This window comes from Giraffa tippelskirchi, chromosome 11 (genome assembly GCF_054371585.1).
Source record: "Giraffa tippelskirchi isolate mGirTip1 chromosome 11, T2T-mGirTip1v1.2.pri, whole genome shotgun sequence".
Taxonomy (NCBI): Eukaryota; Metazoa; Chordata; class Mammalia; order Artiodactyla; family Giraffidae; genus Giraffa; species Giraffa tippelskirchi.
The window spans coordinates 145,252,353-145,278,093 of NC_137285.1; the positions used below are offsets into that span (position 1 = coordinate 145,252,353).

The 25,741-nt window shown below is 44.6% G+C and overlaps 1 long non-coding RNA gene across 1 annotated transcript; it reads right to left on the reverse strand.

The window, feature by feature from the left end:
- Nucleotides 1-17,455: 17,455 nt before the first annotated feature.
- Nucleotides 17,456-24,281, reverse strand: LOC145527416 (uncharacterized). Its single transcript, XR_014069738.1, has 3 exons — nucleotides 24,101-24,281; nucleotides 23,547-23,620; nucleotides 17,456-18,062 (listed from the first exon to the last, which is right to left on the reverse strand). It is a non-coding gene; the product is annotated as an uncharacterized LOC145527416 (long non-coding RNA).
- Between the last annotated feature and the right edge of the window lie 1,460 nt (nucleotides 24,282-25,741).

Consider the following 25,741-nt stretch of genomic DNA (forward strand, 5'->3'; position numbering starts at 1 on the left):
CATATTAAAAAACAGAGACATTGCTTTGCCAACATAGGTCCATCTAGTCAAGGCTATGGTTTTTCCAGTGGTCATGTATGGATGTGAGAGTTGGACTATATAGAAAGCTGAGCACCAAAGAATTGATGCTTTTGAACTGTGGTGTTGGAGAAAACTCTCGAGAGTTCCTTGGACTGCAAGGAGATCCAATCAGTCCATCCTAAAAGAAATGAGTCCTGAATATTCATTAGAAGGACTGATGCTGAAGCTGAAACTCCAATACTTTAGCCACCTGATGTGAAGAACTGACTCATTGGAAAAGACCCTGATGCTGGGAAAGATTGTAGGTGGGAAGAGAAGGGGACGACAGAGGATGAGACGATTGGATGGCATCACTGTGTCGATGGACGTGAGTTTGAGTAAGCTCTGGGAGTCGGTGATGGACAGGGAATCCTGGCGTGCTGCAGTCCATGGGGTCACAGAGTTGGACAAGACTGAGCGACTGAACTGACTAACTGATACATGTTTCATTAAGACATGAATTATAGTTCTGTCGACCCTCAGTACAATGTTAGTGAATCAACAGTGTATGCTAGGTAGGGTATACCTGTTTCTGTTTAAACAGAAACACATGTAAAATAAGGTATTGAATGTTGACAAAAATGTTGTGACCAGAGGCCTACAGGAAACTAACTCTGCATTTTCACTAAGAGGAATGATCCAGTATTCCTTACTTTGGTGTTTGTGGTGGCTTTATAGAGCATAACTTCTTCAAATCATGAAAATCCAGCCTGTTTCACCCACTGAGTTGAATTGATTCCATATCTGAGTCTCTCCCACCCCAACCCAGAACCCCATGCTGGAGGGAAGAGATGGGACCTGACTCTATGTATTCCCCGTACCCCGAGGAAAGCAATAAGTTCTTAGTAAGTGTTTACTGAATGTATGTCTTGCTGTGGACACTGAGAGCATCCATTTGTTTGCTCATTCACTCAGCCAGTATTTATTAAGAGGGCCTACCATGTGTCAGGCACTGTTCTAGATGCTGAAAATACATCAGTACAAAATCAGACAAAAATCACTCATGGAGGTTTTATTCTACTTCGAGAACATATACAATAGGTGAAATGTATTCATCAGTGTTCTTCAGAGAAGATAGAACCAAATGTAGTTTAAATCATGGAGAGACAGCAACCATGAAGAGACTGTAGCCCCCCAGGCTCCTCTTTCCATGAGATTTGCCAGGCAAGAGTACTGAAGTGGATTGCCATTTCCTACTCCAGGGGCTCTTCCTGACCCAGGGATCGAAACTGTGGCCTTTGCATCTCCTGTATTGGCAGGCAGATTCCTTACCACTGTGCCACCTGGGAAGCCCAGAACCAAACCTATATATATATGTAATATATATAAAACAAAATTTATTATAAAGTATTGGCACATGCCATGAAGTTTGAGGTGTTCTGTGGCCTACGAGCTGCAAACTGGAGACCCAAGAAGGCTGATGTTACAGTACAAAGCTCAGAAAGCCAGGGAGTCAGTGGTGCAGATTCCAGTCGGAGTCTGAAGGTCTGAGAACCAGGACCTCTAAGGGCAGAAGGCAATCAGTGTTCCAACTCAACAATTAGGTAGAGAGTGAATTTAACTTTCTTCCACCTTTTTATTCTATCCAGGCCCTCAATGAATTGGATGATGCCCCCCCCGTGTTGGAGACAACCAACTGGTTTCCTCAGCCCACCAATTCAAATGCTCATCTCTTCCAGAAACGCCATCACAGACATGCCCATATATAATGTTTCACCAGCTCTCTGGATGTTCCATGGCCCAGTCAAGTTGACATGTAAAATACACCATTGCACAAAATGAGTAAAATATATAGTATGTTATGCGCTGAGGATAAAAAAAAAATGAAGCAATAAAGAGAGCTAGAAGTTACCAGGAGTGGGGGGGATAGACATGTTAGATAGTGTCGTCAGGAAAGCCTTACTGAGAAGGCGGCTTCTGAGAAATGGAAGTGAAGGAGCTTGGCAGGTAGTTATCTGGGAGGAAGGCCATCCCGGGGGAGGAGCAGGAAGTGCAACATCTCTGAGGCACAAACATGCCTGAGTGTTCCCGGAGCAGCCGGAGACCAGGTGACTGCCGTAGAGTGAGCCAGGGGAGAGAGGTAGGAGGCAGTGAGGCAGCGAGGCCGTGTAGACTTTCCTCTGAGTCTCGGTTTATTCCATGGACACAAGGTTGGTTTAATCTTTACAACATGTGATATTATAGTTTATAGTATTAAGAGAGCAAAGGAAAGAAAGGAAACCGCTGAATCATCCCAATGGATACGTCCCTGGAGTAAAGCCGACTGGGTTGTGATGTCCACTTTATGCAACATGTGACGTGATGTTTTATCCGTTATGCAATGTTTTTATTGAGTTTGGGTGTCAAAGTCATGCTAACATCATAAAACAAGCTGAGAAGTGCTCTCTCTCTCTCTTTTTTTTCCTAGTCCCTGGAAGAGTTTGTACTTCTTCCTTAAATGTTTGGAAGAATTCCACAGTGGTGCCATATGAGCATGTAGTTTCATTGGCAAAAAAATGTTTAATTATGGATTCAGTCTTGAATAGCTATGGTACTATGTAAATTTTCTGTTTCTTTTTGTGTCCATTTTGGTAAGCTGTGTTTTTCATGGAATTGTTCATTTCTTTAGAATTTTTATATTCATTGGCATAAAACTGGTCAAGATATCCTCATTTATTTTTAAGTGTCTAAGACGTGTAGTGATGTCCCTTTTTCATTTCAGATAGCAGTAATTTGTGCTTTCTCTCTTCTTATTCAGTGTTGCTAGGAGGTTATCAATTTTAATAACACTTTCAAGAACTAACTTTTCTTGGGCATGCTAGTAGGCCCTGGGCATAAAAGTTGAACATAACAGGGCTACTGTTCCCGTGTATTTTGCATATTTGAGGAGTTAAAAAGGCAGTAAACAAGCCAACATAATTTTATTTTTTAACATAATTTTAAAAGAGAGATCCAGAGCAATTTTTGATTATCTGCTTACTCTAAGATGGAGACATTTTAACAGATACCTGAAAAACAAGAGTCAACCATGTAGAAATCTACAAAAGGATATTTCTAGGCAGAGAGGGAACAGCATGTTCAAAGGCTTGAGGTGGGAGTCACGTTCAGCAGTGTGTTCAGGAGATAAACAAAGGCTGAAGTGGCTGAAATGTCACGTGTAAGGGAGAGAGGATGCCACGAGATGAGATCTGAGAGGTGGGCAGTGTAGAGTCAGATAATGTATGGCATGTAGTCCATGGTATAGAGTTTGTACTTTATTTTAAGTATTAAATATAATGACAAATGGATGTCAGCTATTGCCACAATATTGCTCCATAACAAACAACCTCTCAAATCTCAGTGACTCTCTAATTTTCTATCTCAGTGAGTCTACAAGTCAGCTGGCGTGGCTGTAGTTCACACAAATGGTCTTATTTTAGGTCTTTTCCATACATTTCTCCTTCTGGGACCTTAGTGTTTACTAAGGCATGCTCTCCTCATGGAAGACAGTAGATACATGAAACAGCAAGCCAAACCATACAAGCTCATTTAAAGCCATTGCTTTCATCATGTCCATTAACATTCCATATGCGAAAGCAAGGCACCGGACCAAGCTCATCATCAACAGGACAAGGAAATACACTTTTGTGACTCTAATGGGACGCACTGGAAATCCATATTGCAAAGGATATCCGGTTCTCACAGGAAGGAAATGAAAGATGATGAAAGATAATCCAACTTACAAATAACTTCTCTCTCAGATTGCTGCAGCTCTTGTATGCAGGATGGATGGAACAGGGAGGGGTGAGAGTGAAGGCGGAGAGCCTGGTCCAGGTGAGAGAGAACAGTAGCTTGAATTCAGGGATAGCACTAGCAGGAGAGTGAGATGGACCGACTCGGAGTATATTTCAGAGGTGTACATCACAGGAGTTGATGACGGATTAGACAGGGAGTAACTATTACACTCTCTTTGCTCACTTCATTCCAGACACACTAGACCTCAGGCTGGTCCTCAAACATTCCAGGCAGGCTGGGATTCCAGGATCTTTGCAATTGCTGTTTCCTACATCTGGAATATTATTCTCTTAGACACTAGCTTGACACACCTCTTCTATTAACTCCAGCCCTGCTCAAATATCAGCTCCTGGGTGAGACATCGCTGACCACTCTATTAAGAACAATAGTGCCCTCCCTTACCTTGATCTATTTTTTTTACACATTTATTATTTTTTATTTAATTTTTTGGCTGTACCATGCAGCATGCCTTAGTTCCCCAACCAGGAATCAAACCTGTGACCCCTGCAATGGAAGCACAGGGTCTTAACCACTGGACTGCCAGGGAAGTCCCCGCTGATCTGTTTTTTCCCCATAGCTCTTATTGTCAACTGACAGATGCTGATTTGTTTATCAATTTCCTCTTTCTCTCCCTCTCTCCCTCATTACAATGGAAGTTCCATTCATGCAGAGATTTTTTTGTATGTTCTTTTCACTGCTGTATACTCTCATCTTGAGTACTGCCTGGCACATAGTAGGTACTCAGTAAATCTGGCTAAACTGATAAATGAATTCCCACAGGGTAACCCTATGGGCACCATTCACCTTAGATCTGGTCTTCAGACAACAGAGTCTGGCTCAACTCTCACTGAGAAGACCCCTGCCTCCCCAGGCAGCTGACATAAAAGGGCAAGGGGCTGTCTGATGACTGGAACTGTAGTGAGGCCTTCCTGCCTGTTATGAGTCGGTGAAAGCCCAGCTGGGGAAACCCTGGAAAATTGGTTTCCATGGTTCTATTGAGCATCTACCTGGAGGCCTGTGGTGCTGAATTTTTTCTTCCTACTGCAGCTAAAGCAGAAAGAGAACTCTGGACCCTAGGCTGGCATCTCTCCTGAGGCCAGGGAACCTGGAATATGGACTAAGGTGAGAGTGAGAGCATCTGAGACCTCCCTTGGCGCCCCCCGCGGCCCACCCCCCACCCCCCTCACCAGATTCACCTCCTGAAACAGAGGCTGGTATCTGCGGGCAGATCTGGGAGAAAAGAAGAGAAAGACTCTTCAAACATTCGTTGGTAGTGATGAGCAAACTGAGGCACTGCTGCTTTTTCAAAAGAATAAACGGCTTCTGATTGAAATGGGAAACTAATCTGTGCTGTGCGTGATGTGTGGGTGCTTAGTCGCTTCAGTAGAGTCCGACTCTCGGTGATGCCAGAGACTATAGCCCGCCAGGCTCCTCTGTCCACGGGGATTCTCCAGGCAAGGATACTGGAGTGGGTTGCCATGTTCTCCTCTAGGGGAACTTTCCAACCCAAAGATCGAACCCGAGTCTCCTGTGTCTCCTGCATTGGCAGGCAGGTTCTTTACCACTGTTACACATTGGCTTTTCACAACACGATGTCTGCCATGAAGGGAGTTTATAGGGAAACCTCTAGCTTGTGTCTGTCATGGAGAAAGGAGGAAGCAGCTAGGGTGTACACGATAGGAGGAGCGCTCTGGTGTAGGATATGTGTGACCAGGAATGTTGTTGTGCTCCTAGAGGGACAGATGTTAGCTAAGCACTATGCTGCCTCTATAAGGCAGCAGTCCCCAAACTTTTTGGCACCAGGGACCAGTTTCATGGAAGATCAGGGGATGCAGGGTGTGAAGGTGGGGGGTGGAGATGTGGAGGTGGGGATACAGGATGGTTTAGGGATGATTCAAGTGCATTACATTTATTGTACACTTTATTTCTAATCTAATGCCGCCACTGATCTGACGGGAGGTACTTGTCCGTGGCCTGAAGGTTGGAAAGAAAGTGAAAACGTGAAGTTCCCTCAGTCGTGGCCGACTCTTTGTGACCCCTGGGCTATACAGTCCATAAAATTCTCCAGGTCAGAATATTGGAGAGGGTAGCCTTTCCCTTCTGCAGGGCATCTTCCCAACCCAGGGATCGAACCGGGGTCTCCTGCATTGCAGGCGGATTCTTTATCGACTGAGCTATGAGGGAAGCCTCATAGCTGGAGGTTGGGGACCCCTGCTATAAGAGACACGTGCCATAGAGGGAGGCCTTGTAGAGTTCACACACTGCTGTATATTTGCCAGAAATACTCTAACCTGCCATGTGAATGGGGAGATATATACTTGGAAGACAAACAACTGGAGTGCAAGCTCAGGGGTTCAGCCATACGTTACACCCCATGGGAGGGAAGGCAGTTGAGTGTGTATAGTTGGGGTGACTGCTCAGAAAACTGTTGTCACCGCTGAGTGACACCTGCCCAGGTGACATCACCGGGCATTCACAGGCCTGCTGCGCAGACGTGCCCTACATGCGGGCATTTGGCTGCGAGGTTACTAGAGGGAGTGACATCTGCTTCCCAAGCTGTGTGCTCTGGTACCATTCACTGATTCATCTGCCCCCTTTTCCTAATTGGGCAACCCGGAGGAGGTAGGTGACTCTGGTCTAACCCATCCATACAGAGGGATTCCTATTTTATCTACTTTGCACCAAGAAGTCACAGCACTAACAGCAGTCTGATGTCTGGGACTCTCTGTCCCCTCCCCACATGACCTGCCTTGTCTCCCGGCACCATCCAACCCCATGGCCCCCTTCCCCCACCCCCATGCTCCAGCCAAATAGGTGCCTTTGTCACTTTCTCTACATGCCTCATCTGAGACCTTCCTGACACTCCTGCCCCATCCACTCCCTGGTCACTGTCACCTTCTCTAAAATGAGCGTGTTAGACTAGAAAGTCTCCAAGATTTCTTCCAGATTCACCATTATAGGATTTTTTAAATCAGTATTGTTGAGGTTTAGTGAACAAATAATAAAACACCAATTTGAAGTGTCCAACTCAATGAGTTTTGACAAATAGAGTCATGTAACTACTACCAGCGGTTAAGGTCATTTCCTTTACCTCCATGCGTCCCCTCTTACTCCTTTGCAGTCAGTACCCTGCCCTCTCTAGACCATGGCACCCACTGATCTATCTCAGTAGTTTTAACTTCTCCCAAATACCATATAAATGAAAGCAGTCTGTACCCTTTTGTGATTGGCTTCTTAGCATAACAGTTTTGAGATTCATCTATGTCTTGCGTATATCAGTAATTCATTCAATTTTACTGTTAAGTAGCACCCTATTTGGGCTTCCCTGATGGCTCAGCACATAAGGAATCCTCCTGCAATGCAGGAGACACAGGAGATACAGGTTCAATCCCTAGGTAGGGAAGATCCCCTGGATGAAGAAATGGCAACCCACTCCAGTATTCTTGCCTGGAAAATCCCATGGACAGAGGAGCCTGGTGGGCTACAGTCCATGGGATCGCAAAGAGTCGGACACAACTGAGTGACCAAGCACACACAGCATCTGACTTTATGGATATACTATGCTTTATTTAGCCGCCAGGCAAGCCCATCCATTCCCTATTAGTGGTTATTTGTGTTGTTTCCAGTTGGGGCTAATATAAATAAAGCTTCTATTAGTATTTGCATACAAGTGTTTCTGTGAGCATATGTTTTCATTTCTCTGGTTTCATTGATTTCTACTCTTCTCCTTAGTATTTTCTAGCATCTGCCTATTTGCATTTAGTTTGTGCTTTTTTCTTTTCTAGCTTCTTAAGTTGGAAGCTCAGATCTTTGATTTGAGATCTTTCGTGTTCTGTAACATAGTCATTTATTGCTATAAATGTCACTCTACACATTACTTTAGCTACATTCCACAAATACTGACATAATATCATGGAAATTTTCATTTCTATTCAGCTTTAAATATTTTTATATTTGCTTGTGATTTCTTATTTGATCCATGAAGTATTTAGAAACGTGTTTTCGAATTTTGAAGCATTTGAAGATGTGGTCAGGGAGAATATTTCACATGATCTAAATCTTCTTAATTGTATTGAGACCTGTGCTATGACCCAGTATATGGTTGATCTTGGTGAACATTCCATATTCAGTTGAAAGGAATGTGTGTTCTGATATTGTTGGGGGTGTATTTTATGAAGATCAATTAAGTCAATTTTAATCGTGTTGTTCAGATCTTCTATATTCTTGTTGACTTTGTGTTTACTTGTTCTATCAATTATTAAGAGTTGTTTAGTTGCTAAGTCAAGAGTACTGAAATCTCTAGTTATAAATGTAGATTTTATTATGTCCCTTTTCAATTCTATTAGTTTTATTTTCATGTATTTTGAGACTCTCTTATATGCACATATAAGATTATTGTCTCCTCCTGATGAACTGCCTTGTTAACATTCCTTGCTCTGAAGTCTACCTTATCTAATATTGATGTATTTGCTCCAACTTTCTTGTGGTAAGTGTTTGTATAGTATATCTTTTTCCACTCTTTTACTTTTAATCTGAGTATATTCAAAGTGGCTTTTTGAAAGCAGCATAAAACCAAGTCTTGATTTTTTTTTTTGGACAAAATGATCATCTCTCCATTTAATTGGGTTATTTAGCCCATATATTGGAGAAGGCAATGGCACCCCACTCCAGTCCTCTTGCCTGGAAAATCCCATGGATGGAGGAGCCTGGTAGGCTGCAGTCCATGGGGTTGCTAAGAGTCGGACACGACTGAGCGACTTCACTTTCACTTTTCACTTTCATGCATTGGAGAAGGAAATGGCAACCCACTCCAGTGTTCTTGCCTGGAAGATCCCAGGGACAGGGGAGCCTGGTGGGCTGCCGTCTATGGGGTCGCACAGAGTCGGACACGACTGAAGCGACTTAGCAGCAGCAGCAGCAGCAGCAGCCCATATACAGTTAAAGTAATTACCAATGTGTTTGAGTTTAAATCTACCATCATGCTATTTGTGTTCAATTTTCACCACTCTTCTCTCTTCCTCTGGGTCTCTAATTCACAAAAGTTAGACTGCTTACTATCGTTTCATAGGTCACCCGTGTACCCTCTCCCTCTCTCTCTGCTTCTCTTTCTTAAATCTTTTACAAATTTGTGCCATATTTAAGCTTATATTGCTTTATCTTCAATTTCACTAATTTTTTTCTCCTGCCATTTCCAACCTGCTCCTAGTTCCATTCAGTGTATTTTTCAATCCATATATTACATTTTTCATCTTTAGAAGCTTCATTTGTGTCTTTTTGAATTTTTCATTTCTCATCCTATATTCATGTTTTCCTCTATCTTCTTGAATATATGGAGCATATTTTAATACCTGTTTTAAATTCACCACTTGGTAATTTCATTATCTTTGTCATTTTCAGATCTGTTTCAGTTGGTTAATTTTTCTCTGGGGCAATGGATCATATTGGATGTTGAACATAATCAATTTTATGTTTAGGGGTGCTAGATTTTATTGTATTTCCTTAAAGAATATTGAGGCATGCAGTTAAGTCATTTGAAATCAGTTTGATCCTTCTGAGTCTGGCTTTTAAAGCCTTGTTGGGGTGAGTCCAAGGAAGTGTTTAGTCTAAGGCTAATTTAGTTCTATTATTAAGTATTTCTGAAGACTGTATCTGATGCTCTATGTATTTTGAGGTCTAGTCACTCGGGATAGTGGGGATATAAACTATTCCCAGGCTTCTCTGAGCTCTGGGAATTTCTCTGCCTGCTGCTTTACAGGGGTACTTATCCCAACTGCATGGGGTTTCACCCCACACATTCTCAAACCAGTGTTCTGCCAAATATTGGAGACCATCCCTCTATAGATAGCTGCAACTCCCTCTCTCTCCCTCCCCCACCTTCACCCTTCCTACTTTTTACTTTCTGTGTTAAGTCCTACAAGTTCTAGTGGCTTCAGCTTCCGCAAACTCCAATCTCTGTCTCTTCTAGTCAGCAAGAACAGATGGGCTCTGTTCAGATTCCTTCCCTCTTGTTCTGCTCCCTACAAAGTGCCTCCAAGCATTTTGCTGGGCTATCAAGGGGCTCACCTCATTTGTTTCCCTTCCCTCAGGGTTCACAGTCCTACATCATCATCTATCCAATGTTCGAAAAGCAGTTGTTTCATATATTTTGTCCAGTTTTTTTTTTAATGTTTTCAACCTGAGGACAGTTCTGAATCTCTTACTCTCTCTTGGCTAAAAGTAGAAGTCTCCCATCACCCAAGGATTTTAGAATTAAGAAACCAAGTAAACCTAGGAGGGATTGCCATCAGCACAAGGACCACAGTTCTTGGAGAGGTGGTGAGGATACTGTTGTTCTCCGGCTCTAGCTTGCCCTGACGTTAGGAAGTAAAAGCAGGTTTGATGAGACCTGTGCAATCAGGGATGCTCAGGAAGCTTCAAGGATTCCAAGGGAGAAGACGCTTAAACGACAGGACATGTAAGAAGAACATTAAGACTGCGGGGCTGGCAATGTATCCAGCAATGCTCCTGGACTGCGGTTTGCTAGGATCTGCCTGAAAGCGGGGAAAAAAAGCCATCAATAGGAAAAGAAATTAAAAGAGAAAATGAAATATGATAATGAAACCCCTTTTGGTTTGGGACTGTGAAGGTTTTTTTTCTTTTCCTTAAACAAGTAGCAATGAAACCTTTATTGCACTCTATCTCCCAGATTCTCTTTTTTTGTGCTACATGATGTGCTTGCAAGTTTCTGTCTAACGCTGAGTTTTCCTGTGCTTTGTCCTATGTGAAACCACTGGTTTCCGTGGTAACTAGACTGCCAGCTCAGGGAGTCGAATAGAGGGGCAGAGGCTCTGCGGTGCACCTAGAAGGGCTAACAGAGGCCTGGACCATGGCTAAGAAAGAGATATGGGTACAATGGACATACAAGGGACTTTCCATGAGCCGAAGCCCTCAAGCAGCTTTCACCCGAAGTAGCTGCCCTGTGCATCCACAGCCCGGCACTCCTGGGAGGACACTGCCTGCTACCGAGTTCCTTCAGCTGTTGACATTTATGGGTCAGTCTCTGGGCCGAGTGCCAGGCCCCAGACCCCAGAGGGGCAAGCAGTCTCTCTAAAGAGAGAAACCATGATAAAGGGTGTCCAGAAGGAACATTGATTAAGTGCCATCCATATGCCAGGCACTGATATGAAAATTACATACCTTAAATTTTAATCCTCACAAAACCCCCATGATTTCATTTTATCCAAGACAACCAGAAAAGGTAAAGTCAGAATTCACCTGGAGTGGATTCTTCTCAACCTCCCCCGACCTGCACAACCTCACCTGTATCAGTCTCTCTGCTCTAAGACTTCCGTCCAGACACCTCAGAGTTTAGAGACAGCCTCTCTGTCTCTCGTTCTCTTTTTTCTTTCTCTCTCACTCTTTTCCCTGCTCTTTCCCCCTCAACCCCGTCCCTCTCTGGCTTTGTAAATATCTCTGCCTGGAGTCTCTTCCCTCACTCTGGAGAGAAATGTATCACGGAACTCAAACCCCTGGAACATGAGTTAAACACAGGAGCAAGTCCCAGTGCAGCCTCCGAGCCCCCGCCATGCAGCAATGGCACTAATGAAGGGTCGCACAGTCATATCTCCTCTGATCCTCCAAAATCCCACCTGCTTTGTCCAGACAGCAGGAGGAAAGAGCTGACATCCTAAAACGGGAAGACCCACAGAGAGAAAGAAGCTCTTTCAAAATAACTACCATGGTGGGAAGTCTCCCTGGGCTGAGTGTTCCCTGGACGGATGGGAGCCAGTGAGAGCAACACTTTCAACCAGATGCCTCCGCCTGGATGGCCTCAGAGGCTGCACCCACAGGGGCTCAACCAAGGGAAATTCAAGCTTACAAAATCAAATGCTGCCTTATCACCAAGTTCAAGGTGAGTTAACATAGCCAACTGAGGCTCAATTCATCACCACGTTCTGCCTCTGCTGAGACTTTACCCACCAGACAGGCTGCGGGTACAGACTTTCCCTTCCCCGATCCCTTCCCCTAGATCTTCAATCACCCTGTCTGATCCTTGTTTTAGAAATGACAATCCAAGGCGAAGAGAGAGGTAGTGATGACCAATGAATCGGTCACACAGCAACTCAGAAACAGGGCCAGGACTCTAACCCAGGTCTCAGTATGGGGCCTATGGGACTGACGTCACCCCAGGCCAAGACACTGGCCATCCTGTGAAAGGACAAGTCTCTTGCCCTGGATAGCCTGGAGACTATGGGAGTATAGGCTTTATACACAGATCTGGGGTGGAAATGCCTCCCAAGGGCCTGGCAAAGGACATGGAAGATCTGAGAGATGTGGCCCGAGCGGATTGAAGGCCAAGGGATGGGAGGCCTTCTGGGCACCAGGAGGAAAAGGATCATCTCCGGCCCTGGCTCCTGCCCTGGGAGTGATAGTGACAATATAACTAGTGACCTTGGACAAGGCTCCTGACCCTCGTTACCTCCCTTGTGATACAGGGGAGCAGCTGTACGGGGGGCTGTGAGTACAGACCTGGATGACGCTATTCAGGAAAGTCTCCTTGCTGGGCCTGGCACATGTACAGCCTTGATAATAACAGCTTAAACACACACCCTCCCCTCACAAGCACTGCGTCCCTGCAGTTTCATATGGAAACTCCCCGCGGCTCCCAGAGCTCCTAGCAGCCCCCAGACAGCTGCCTTCTGTAGGTCTCTCCCTTCCAAGTGGTTCCGGGGTCTCTTCCAACCCCAGCAGCTTTGTGTCTTGGGTGGCTGCCATCATTAATGTACCAGAACCCTGGTGCCACTGCTACCAAAGCCAGCTGACCTGGAAACTTTCCATTTGTACAAGGCTCAGCAGGGACCTGGGTCCCTTGGGCGGGTCATGAGACACTGTGCTACAGTTAACTGTTTCTTCATCTGAAAATGACGATGACAACAGTACATGGTGTACACACACGCGCACACACACACACACACACACACACACACAAGAATCTTCATTTACCTTTATTGAGGTCCAGTTAGTATACAACAGAACTCACTCATTTTTTCTTTTATTTTTTTTTTTCAGCTTTGTTGAGGTGTAATTGACAAATAAAATTGTGAAGATACTTAAAGTGCACGCCGTGGTGTTTTGATATGGATGCCTGGTGAAAGGGTTCTCTGCATCAAGTTAATTATCGCAGCCATCACCTCACATATTTGTCTTTTTTTTTCTTTTTGTTGAGAACATAGAACTTTTAAGTTCTTCTCACTTAGCAAATTTTAATTATACAATACAGAGTTATCAACCATATTCACCATGATATACATTAGCTCCTCAGATCTTACTCATAACTAAAAGTTATTATAACTTTGTAACTCATCTTATAACTAAACTCATCTTATATTGTATAATGTATAATACATATTATATCATATTGATTATTGTATCATATTGTTATATATCATCTTGTATATGTTATAAAATATAAACTCTTCTTACGTTATATCTCATCTTATAAATAAAAGTTATACCTTTTTCCTATCCCCGCCCTCTTTCCCCCAGCCCCTGACAACCACCATTCTGCTGTTTCATTGAATGACTTCTTTTTGAGGGAGATTCCACATGTAAGTGATAGCATATGCAGCATTTGCCTTTGTCTGACTGAATTACCATAAAGCCACTGAGATGCATTCATATTGTTGCAAATGATAGGATTTCCTTCTTTCTCATGGCTGAACAGTATCCCACTGTCTGTATATATATATATATATATATATATATATACACCAAACTTTATTTATGTTGACAGACCTTTAGGTTATTTCTAAATCATGGCCATTGTGAATACTGCTGCAGTGAACACCAGGGGACAGATATCTCTTCACTATCCTGTTTTCATTTCCTTTGGACAGGCACCCAGAAGTGGAATTGCTCGATCATATGGTAGTCTTATGTCTAGTTTTTGAGGAACCTCCACTGTTTTCCACCCACAGTGGCTGCACCAATTTCCATTCTCTCCAACAGTGCACAAGGATTCCCTTTTCTCCACATCCTCAACAACACTTGCTGCCTCTTGTCTTTTTGGTGACAGCCATCCTAATAGAGGTAAAGCAATATCTCATTGTGATTTTCATGTGTATTTCCTTTATGACTAGTGGAAGCAATCTACAGGTCAAATGCAATTTTATAAAAATTCTAATGGCATTTTTTCACAGAAATAGAAAAAAAATCTAAAATTTGCATGGAATCACAAAAGACCCCAAATAACCAAAGCAACTTTGAGAAAAAAGAATAAAGCTGGAAGCATCACACTTGTTGATTTCAAAGTATATTGCAAAGCTATAGTAATCAAAAAAGAAGTATGGTATTGTCAGAAAACTAGACACGTAAATCAATGGAACAGATAGAGAGCCCAGAAAGAAACCCAGGCAGTTTATTTATAGGTGGTCAATAATTTATGACAAAGAAGAAAAGAATATACCATAGTGCTGGGAAAACTGGATGTCCACATGTAAAAGAAACTGAAATCCTACTTTATGCCACACACCCAAAAATTAACTTAAAATGGATGAAAGACTTAAGTCTATAAAAATCCATAAAAATCCCAGAAAAAAACATAGGAAATAAGCTCCTTGACATCTGTCTTGACAATAATTTTTTGGATTTGATGCCAAAAGCAAATGCAATTAAAGCAAAAATAAACAAAGTGGGACTATATCAAGTCAAAAAGCTTCTGCGCAGCAAAGGGAATCATCGACAACGTTAAAAGGCAGTCTATGAAATAAGAGAAAAATTTGCAAATTCTAATAAGGTCTTAGTACCCAATATACGTGCATGCTAAGTGGCTGCAGTCATGTCCGACTCTGTGCAACCCTATGGACTATAGCCTGCCAGGCTCCTCTGTCCATGGGATTCTCCAGGCAAGCACAGTTGCCATGCCCTCCTCCAGGGGGATCTCCCCAACCCAGGGATTGAACCTACATATCTTATGTCTCCTGCATTGGTAAGTGGGTTCCTTACCACTAGTGTCACCTGGGAAGACCTAATATCCAATATATTGATATATAAAGAACACATACGAATCAGTAGCAAAAACACAGCAATCCATTTAAAAAAGGACAGAGAAATTGAACATGTTTTTTCAAAGAAGACATACAAATAGTCAACATGTAAATGGAAATGTGTTCAACATCACCAATCAGCAGAGAAAATGCACTTTTTAAAAACAGCTTTATTGAGACATAATTTACATACTACACTGTACCATTCACCCATTTAAAGTGTATAATTCAGTGTTTTCCAGTGTATTCATATAGTTGTGCGATCATCACCACAATCAATTTCAGAACATTTCGTTGCTCCCTTGGCCCACAAAGCCCATCCAGATTAGCAGTTGCTCCCCACTTCTTCCAAGGCCCTCTTCTCATACCTAGACAACCACTAACCTGCTTTTTGCTTCCATAGGTTTGCCTGTTCTGAGTATATAAGTGGAATAACATAATATGTGACATTTTGTGTCTGTCTTCTTTCACTTGGCATGTGTTTTAAGCTCCATCTATTTTGTAGCATGTGTCAGTACTTCATTCTTTTTTACTGGCAAATAATAGTCCATTGTATAGATGCACCACATCTATTTAGTCATTCATTCTTTGAGTTGTTTCCATGTTTTGGTTATTATGAATAAAGCTGTTACAAATTTTGTGTATGTGTTTTTGTATGGACATATGTTTCAATGTCTCTTGGGCATATAACTAGAGGTAGAATTGTTGAGTCATATGTTAACCTTTATGTCTAACCTTTTAGGAACTACCAGACAACTTTCCAAAACAGTTGAATTGTTTCATTGTACCACCAAAAATGTAGGAATATTCCAATTTCTCCACATCCTCACCAACACTTATTATTATGAGTCTTTTAAATTATACTCATCCTAGTGGGTATGAAGTGGTATCTGATTGTGCTTTTGATTTACATTTCCCTAATCCCATGGTTGGGCTTCCCAGGTGGTTCCAGTGGTAAAGAACTCGTCTGCCAATGCAGGAGACATAAGAGACTTGGGTTCAATCCCTGGATTGGGAAGATCCCTGGAGGAGGGCGTGGCAACCCACTCCAGTATTCTTGCGTGGAGAATCCCATGAACAGAGGAGCCTGGAGGGCTAAGTCCATAGGATCACAAAGAGCTGGACATGACTGAAGTGACTTAACACATAGCACACAATTCCATGGTTAATGATGTTGCATATCTTTTCATGTACTTATTGGGCCTTTGTCTATCTTTGGAGACAAGTCTATTGAAATTCTTTGCCCATCATCATTAAGTTGTAGTGGTTCTTTACACATTCAAAGTATAAGTCCTTTATCAGATACATCGCTTGCAAATATGTTCTCCCATTCTGTTGGTTGTCCTTTCACTTTCTTGATAGCATTCTTTGGAGTTTTTAATTGCGAAAAAGTCCTATTTACCTGTTTTGGTTTTTTTTCTTTTTTTCTTTTGTGCTGTAGCTATCACACTTTGTAAGGATTGGTCACCCCTATGTCACAAATATACACTGTATTTTCTTCTAAGAGCTTTACAGTTTTGGCTATTATATTTAGGCCTATGATTCATTTTGAGCTAATTTTTGTGTATGATGTGAGGGAAAGATCCAATTTCATTCTTTTGCATGGGGATATCCGGTTGTTCCAGGATCAATTACCCCCATTTTTAACGATACAATTCGATAAGTTTTAACAAATACACACACTCACATCTCATTCCACCATCCCCACAATTTGCCTGTGCCTAGCTGCAGTCCATTTTCCCAACTCCAGCCATGAAAGGTGTACTTTCAGTCACTATAGCTTAGATTTGCCTTTTCTCTATTTTACATAAATGAAATCACAGGATGTACTTTTCTGGGTCTGGCATCTGCCATTATATTTTTATCATGTAGCTCTCCTTATATGAGGATTCTTCAGAGAAACAGAACCAACAGGATGTGTGGGGGGTGGGGGAGGGGAGAGAAACAATTTTAAGGAATTGGCTCACATGACTGTGGAGGCTGGTAAGCCCAAACTCTGAGGCACAGGATGGCAGGCCAGAGACCCGGGGATCTAGGGAAGAGCTGGTGTTGCAACTCAAGTCCATAAGTAGTCTGCTGGCAGAACCCCCTCTTTCTTGGAGGAGGTCAGTCTTTTTCAATTACGGCTTTTGACTGATTGGATGAGGCTCACCCACATTGTGGAGGGAATCGGCTTTTCTCAAAGTCCACTGATTTAAATGCTAATCTCTTCTTAAAAAAATATCTTCACAGCAATGTCTATACTGGTGTTTGATCAAATATCAATACCACGGACTAACCAAACATTGATACCACAGTCTAACCAAACTGACACATAAAATTAACCACCATGCCTCCCAGCAGACCTGTGAGGTGAGCATTACCATTCCTATTTTGCAAGTTAGTAAACTGAGACCCAGGGCTTCCCAGGTGGCTCAGTGGTAAAGAATCTGCCTGCCAATGCAGGAGATGCAGTTTCGATCCCTGGGTAGGGAAGATCCCTTAGAGAAAGAAATGGCAAGTGACTTCAGTATTCTTGCCTGAGAAATCCCATGGACAGGGAAGCCTGGCAAGCAAGAGTCCATGGGGCTGCAAAAAAGTAGGACCTGACTTAGCAAATAAATAACAACAAACTGAGACCCAGAGAGGCTAACTTGTACTCATAAGAGGCATAATGAGACTCAAGCTAGTGCTGTTTCTACATCCTCATGTCCACCTGTTCCCAGTTCCCATCCATTTGCGGATCAAGAAGGATTTGCCATGTTTGTCTATGACTGTATTTGTCAGACCTGAAACACTGTCTTCAGGGCTTGCATCAGCAGAACTGACCTTCAGTGTTCCTCCTTCCTCGCCGTGGAGCATGAAGCTGGGGAGGAGGGTTACATAGCCCAGAACCTCCACCCCTGCAGGCCCCTCGACCTGGTCCCCCGTTTCTGTACCCAGCTAGCCTCTTTCTCCCTCTGGCCACCAGACCCGCTTGCTTCCTGACCCTTGCAGTGGCTGGATCGTCTTCTGGGTTACAGTTGCCCAGCTACAGAGAGAAGCCAGGTCTCCCACGACTGCCCCAGGTGGTTGATGCTCCTCCCCAGACTCCATGTGCTGTCTCTCCTTGCATCCTTCTCTGCTGGTCACATCTTCTCCCCTTGTCTGTCCTGGCCTCCTGCCTGGCTGCCATCCCTCCGTCCTTTTTGTAATTCTGCTGAGAAAACAAAATCTCTGGATTGTTGTTTCCTCAAGTGCAGAGACCTGGGAAGGAACAAGCAAAGCAAGAAGTTCACTAATGTAAACATTTTTTTTAATTTTCAGATTAAGCCTGAAAAGGAAGAGTCAGCAAAATTCCAAAGGCTTTCAGAAGCCTCCAGAGCCTCTCTTAGTGACCCCCTCCTCATTCAGGAAATAAAACCTCCTGGCAAGTTGAGCCCTCAGATCCTCTGATCTGACCCCTCTGCCTTAGTTCAGATACCAGACCATTTGAGATTCAGATTTCACATAATCTGGATAAATGCAAAGTCTTATTCTTCCATTTAAAGACACACTGTCTAAGTTTCAAAAAGATTGGGTTATCTTTGCCTTTAATTTCCCAGGTGGTTCTAGTGGTAAAGAATCTGCCTGCCAATGCAGGAGATGCAAGAGATGTGGGTTGGATTCCTGGGTCTGGAAGCTCCCCTAGAGGAGGAAAGTGGCAGCCCACTCCAGTATTCTTGCCTGAAAACTTTCATGGACAGAGGAGCCTGATGGGCTACAGTCCATGGGGTTGCAAAGAGTCGGACACGACTGAGCACACACACACCTTTGCCTGGGTTCCCCTAAAGCAGAGCCCAAAACAAAGGCATGTACAGGTAGTTATTTGGGAAGTGGTTCCAGGGATCCAATACTTTGGCCACCTAATGTGAAGAGCCGAGTCATTGGAAAACACCCTGAAGTTGGGAAAGATTGAAGGCAAAAGGAGAAGGAGTGACAGAGAGTGAGATGGTTGGATGGCATCATTGACTCAATGGACACGAATCTGAGCAAATTCCAGGAGAGAGAGAAAGACAGGGAAGCCTGGTGTGCTGCAGTCCATGGGGTCACAAAGAGTGGGCCACGACTTAGCAACTGAACAACCCAGGGATCCAAAAATAGAACAGGAAGAACGAAATGGAAGCGAGAGAAAGTCAGTACAAGGATGCATCATGGAGATGATCCTCTGAGGGGCCTTATGAAATACATCTCAGAATTGCGTGAGGAGGCATCATCCATCAGTCTCCGACTCCCATCGATCCAGAGTGGCTCCACAGGCACGAGCTCCCCCCCACTTGAAGCTGATCATTAATCAGAGGAATCCCAGAGGCCTCTCCAAAAGGAACAATGGAGAGGTCTCAGGACAGGAAGCAAGAGCCATGTGCCAAGGCTTGAAGGCAGTATTTTCTGATTATACCTGCACAAAGCTGGACAAAGTCTGCATGAGACTGCTCACTGCAGCCGTGGCTGGAGTAAGAGGTGAAGTCAAGAGACTTTTATAGTCATATCCAGTTGGTGATCAATACAGGGCAGGGGCTGGAGAGGGGATGTATCTTAGCAGGGGAAACACAGTGAAAAAAAGTCTTTGAGCCTTGGTAGTTACCCTCTCAAAATGAGTCAGCAGTGTCATGCATATGCCAACCAAGCCAGTGGAAATTCAGCACAAGCCACAAAAATAAATAAGGGCATGGGGGCTTCCCTGGTGGTCCAATGGTTAAGACACCATGGTTCCAATGCAGGAGAAATGATTTGATCCCTGGTTGGGGAACTAAGATCCTGCATGCTGTATGGTACAAGCAAAAATCCATAAATAATAAAACAGCCAGAGGAGAGAGACTTGGTGAGAAAGACATGGAGAAAATCGATTCATCATGTCCTTGGCATGAGCATGGTACCCTGTTCCCTTGTAGCTCAGTTGGCCAAGAATCTGCCTGCAGGGCCGGAGACCCGAGTTCAATTATTGGGTTGGGAAGACCCCCTGGAGAAGGAAAGGGGAACCCACTCCAGTATTCTTGCCTGGAGAATCCCATGGACAGAAGAGTCTGGCAGACTACAGTCCATGGGGTCTCAAGAGTCGGACATGACTCAGTGACTAACCCACCACCACCACCCTGCTCGTAGTAGATCCTCAGCGAACAGTGAGTGAACGGCAGAAGGGTAGATGGGTCAAAGGTAGACGGACGGTCCCAAGAGATACAAGGGTGTCACCTGCTGTAGAGTCAGATAGGCCTGAATATCCTCTGGCTCTGCGACTTCCTACTTGAAGTTCATAAGCAAATGACCCCTCAGTTGCCATTTCCTGAACTCGCGCTGACTGTGAGTGAGTGACTATGGATTCCCTTCATGACTGTGTTCTCATCTGTCCTTCACAAAATGAAAAACAGACCTCCACTTGTCAAGCTGGGCTTATCGCCACTTGGAGGAAGGGCATGCTTCTCTAGCATGCAGGGTCATTGAATGGACACCCACCATCAGTACAAAAGGAGAAACAGGGTATGTTATGGGCTAAGATCGTTGGCTTTGGAACAGACAGATGTGGGTTCAGATCCTGAGCCCACTAATCACTGGTCATGTAACCTTCAACAAATTACTCATAGTTCAGTTCTCTGAGTTATAGTTTGCTTATTTGTAACATGTGGCTCACAAGGGTGATGTCAGAGGTTAGTTGTGAGCAGAAGTGATGCTTTATGGGAAGCACCCTTAGCCCGTCATAGTTGGTGCTCAGTAGATGATGACTACTGCTATCATTATTCCTGCCGTTCACCACGAGCCCCATCACTCCATGTCAGCCCCATCCATGGCAGAGCCTCTGTCCTTAATAACAGGTCTCCCTGCTCCTCTGCCCCACATTTCACTGGTTCACAGTTCTTCTCCCCATTCTTGGCCCAGGCTCGGTCAGGAGCTCCTGCCATGACAAACAGGCCTGATGGTAAATGCTCAGTAAAGACTAGCTGTCTGAATGGACATGGATGGATGAAGGAAGGAAGCATCCATAAATGGACTGGCTGCATCCAGAATCTTAGGTCTCCTCACTCTCTGGTTCCAGCCCCAGAGAGCTCAACCCCAGAAGCAGGTAGCAGAAATCACTACGTGATTATTGGGCAATTCAGACAGTGCTGTGTTTGGGGGAAAGCATGGACTTTTCCATCAGAGATCTGTGTTCAAATTCTATCTCAGTTGCCAGGTGGACCAATTTCCTCTCCAGCTTCAGTCTCCCCATCTGGAAAATGACAATCATGACCATACCAGTGATGGCTCCACCCTCTTCTTCCTGGAAGTTTTGTGCAGATTGAGATATTTCATGTAATTGACTTGAAGCACAGGAGATGCCCTACAGGATTAGTTTTTTTCTGTATCTGCCCATGTCTTTCTCACATAGGAACCCAGACTAGTGGGACAGCCATCATCTCCCATATTGCTGGTTGCAATGGCAGAAGGAAAGAATGTTCTGGAAGGCCTTAGAACTGCAACTAAATGCCCTAGCCTGGAGGTGACCCACATCACTTCAGCTCCCAATCCATTGGTCAGAATGGTCACATGACTTTAGCCAACAGCAAGGGGTCCAGGAAGTACAATCCTACCGTGTCCCCAGAAAACAGAGAGCTAGAAATATCTAGAAAATAGCACTAATGACCACCACATTTATTCAGCTCCCTCTTGATTTCTTCAACAGCATGGTGGAATTCACTGCTTCAACCCTGTGAAAATGAAAATGTTAGTCAGTCGTGTCGGACTCTTTGTAACCTTATGGACTGTAGCCCACCAGCTTACTCTGTCCATGGGATTCTCCAGGCAAGAATCCTGAAGTGGGTTGCCATTTCCTTCTCCAGGGGATCATCCCGGAATTTGAGGTGATCACCAAGGCCCTGCAGGCTTCTGGAGGGCTGAGCTCTCCCAGGGTCTCTGAGCACAAATCTGCTTTTCTAAAGCTTCCTGGGTTCTCAGAGCTGGAGCTTGGGGAGAGAACTGTGGGATCCGTGCTGGGGGCCAGGAGATGACAAAGACCTTGTTCTCCAACCCTGAGCCCCAGGGGGCTGGCCCTGAACCTTCAAGCCATCCTCCTGTTGAGACCCAGCAGATATTAAAAATGAAGAAGATAGCCAAGCAGGGTTACAGAACTCGTGGCCGATGCTTTTCACCAACTAAAGCTTTTGCCACCCACCCACAGCCCAGTGACTGATGCATAACCTCACTGAGAAATGACTCTGAAAGTCTAGACGTGATGTCTTTCACGTGCATGAGAACTCCTCTGCCAAGGGGGAGTAAAGAGGTGGGAAAGGGACCTCGATGTTGAGACTACTTGGAAAGTCTCCCCTGTAGGCTCCAGTCTTGTCTTGCAGGAAGCTGGCCGTGGCTTCAATCTCGTGGTTATGAGGTCAGTTCAGCCCTTGAGGCGACACTATTTCACGTTTAAAGTCAGGGACTGTTCAATCTGGGCAGGGCACACAGCTGGGACTGAATTCAGCCCTAAAGTCTCCCCACGAGTCTGTCATCAGGCCTGTCCTTTCCCCCACTAGCAAGTCAGCCGCTCATTTGGGACAACACTCCTGGATACTGGAGTAGGGATGTGATGGAGCGGGGGAAGCTGAGACCTGCAGTGGCCCTGGAAGTCCTTGACACTTTAGGTAGAATTAGCTCTGCATAACAGCTTCTGACCACCCTGGAGGATCCAAAGTCAGGTGTGGAAGGGGCCTCACCGGGACCCATCCTCAGTCTCCATGGGCTCATCCTATCCTTTCGTCTTCTGCTTCTCCCCTTCTCTGCTGACCCAACCTGTGCCCTCTCCTCAAGCTCTCGCTGGTTCTCCTGACCTCGCTCCAGGGATATCTGGTCCATTCTGGCCACACACAGAAATGTCCTTCTTTCATTCATTTACTAATTCATTCAAAACTTATGGAACATTTATTGAGTGCTGACTATCCTGGGGACGGCACTGTGCCTTAAAGCCCCATCTGTAATCTTTTTTTTTTTTTCCCAATCTGGAATCTTGATCAGAGCAGACATGGCCCCCACCCTCATAGACCTTTCACTCTCATAATAGAGAAAGATCTTAAAATCATAACTACAGCAACCCAATTTAAAAAATAATAATAGTGGGTAAAACCTTTGAACAGACATCTCACCAAAGATATATGGATGGTATACAGGCAAATGAAAAGATGCTCAACACCAGTAAATCATTAGGGAGATGAAAATTAAAATCACAGTGAGATACCATCACACCCTTATTCAAATGGCTACAACCCAAGAGACTGCCCATCCTGACACCTGGTGAGGAAGTAGCTGGACTAAGCCTCTCATTCGCTGCTGGCAGGAATTGTCAAATGGTACAGCCACTTCGGCAAAGAGTTTGGCAGCTAGGTAAAAAGTTAAGCGTGTACCAATTATATGATCCAGCCATTCCACTCCTAGATACTTACTCAAGAGATATTAAAGCTTATGTTCATACGAAGACCTATACACAAACCTTAATTGAAGCTTTAGTTGTAATAGCCCACACTTGGAATCAACCCTGGCAACCATCAACAGATAAATGGATATACAAATGATGATACTTCCAGATAATGAAATACTTGTTCAGTCACTAAAAAACAGAATCACTGATACACTCAACAGTGTGGATGAATCTCAAAATCATTATGCTCAGTGAAAGTGTATACACGACAGGATAAAACGTGTCTATACTCTAGGATCATCCAGTTATTTTAGAAAATTCTAGAAAATACAAACCAGAAGGCAGATCCATTGTTGACCTGATGGGGGAAGGATTGGGAGGGAGGAATCACAGACGGTCATGAGATAGCCTTTTAGGGACAACAGGTATGCTCATTATGTTGATTAGAGTGTTGGTTTAATGAGTGAAAATGTATGTCAAAATGTATCAAGTTTTACACTCTAAACATAGGCAGGCCAATAAAGCAATTTTAAAAATTTCAGCTACATGATGAATCACTTAATTACAGGTGAAATAAAGAGCTATCAGAGGGGCATTTTGGACTTAGAATGTACAACACATTAGTCTGGGGGTTGAAAAGCCTGAAGGAGAGCAAGGTTTAGGTTGAGATGGGAAAGGTGCGTTGGAAATGGTCGGGGTGGGGGCAGAGGGCTGAGGTGTGGGGGCTCTGGGGGAGAAAGACCAATCCTGGCTGGGGAACCAAGCGTGTCAGGGCCCCGAGGGCTTGGGAGGCAGTGTGGGTGAGAGGAGCTCGGGACCTCAAGCCAGTGGGATCTTCTCCAGATACCAGCTGTCTCAGGCAACGGAGCCCTCCCACGAGGACCTTTACCCTCCTCATTGCCGTGGCTGGTCCCAGAATCATAACACGGTGGGGTCCCCCATTCTAGCCTGGGAAGCGAGGTCTACACAGGCCCCACGCTGAGCCCTGATCCCATTGCAGCCTCTGTGAGAGCCTCCAAGGCACAGCTACCCTCGGTCCGGCTGGCGGGGTCAGCAGCCTGACTGTCTATTCCTTCTGTGTTTGGGGCAGCCAGACACCCTTTGTTCTGGAATCTCGGTTAGAATCATCAGCTCTGCAACCTTCTGGGCCTCAGTTACCTCATCTGTAAAACGAGGATGATAATAGCAGGGGTTCACTGGATTGTTCTGAGGATTAAATGAGCTGACACTTATAAAGCACTTGGAAGAGTGCCTTATTTCTTTGACTATATATATATAAAATGAAATGCTGTTCCACCCAATAAATATCAGGAACAATTCCGAGGAGTGTGGTGATGTATCAGAGAGGAGGGGATGTGTCAGGTAGCAGCGGTAGCCTGGCCTTTCTGAGCTTGAGGGCATGGGTGTCTCTTCCAGCTCAGACATACCAGGACACTTCAGTTCTGTGCCTTAAGGCAATTTTGGCATCAAAAGTCTTCAGGGCTCCTCCTATCTGGCCATGAGGTCCCCACTGAGATTTTTCTGGCTGAAGTGAACTTCTTGATCTCCCAGAATTTCCCCAGCCTTTCTAGCGTGTGTGTGTGTGTGTATGTGTGTGTGTATGCATGCACACATACATGTATCTTTGCTCGGGAATGCTGGGCCCACAAACAGATGGATTCTTTCTCTGTCTTGCTTTCTGTTTTATTCTTTGTTCTTCACCAGCTCAAAAGAGAAAGCATAAAATGCCTCTGCTTAAGGCTAGCCCTTCCATTCATGCTAAGCAAGTTACCTTCCCCTGCTTCGTAAATGGAAAACAGCCCATTCTTCCATCGGTGGGCTCACACTGTATAAAATCCCCTTTGATCCTCAACACCCCTGTGCACCTGGCAGAGCTACAGATGAGGAAACTGAGGCTCAGAGAGCTAAAGGCACTCACTCCTGGTGAGAGGAGCTGCCGTGAAGAGTCACCATCGACCCCACGACGTGCTCCACATGTGCGGGCTGTGCGCGTTACAGAAGACCTCCCCACGTGTGATCCCGTGTAGGAGCACCACCAAACCCTCACAGGGTAGAAGAGGGCAGCTGCTATTGCTCCCGATTTGCAGATAAAAGTTTGGAGGATTAGTGCTATTTCCTACATTCCGTGGCAAGTAGACTCAGCTAAATTCAACAAACATTTATTGAGCACCTAAAATGTGTCAGGGCTTCCCTCGTGGCTCAGTCAGTAAAGAAAGAAAGTGGAAGTGAAGTCGCTCAGCCATGTCCAACTCTTTGCAACCCCGTGGACTGTAGCCCACCAGGCTCCTCCATCCATGGGATTTTCCAGGCAAGAGTACTGGAGTGGGCTGCCATTTGCTTCTCCAGGGGATCTTCCTAACCCAGGGATCGAATCTGGGTCTCCCACACTGCAGACAGACGCTTTACCTTCTGAGCCACCAATCTGCCTGCAATGCAGGACACCTGGGTTTGATCCCTGGGTTGGGAAGATCCCCTGGAGGAGGGCATGGCTCCAGTGTTCTTGCCTGGAGAACCCCAAGGACAGAGGAGC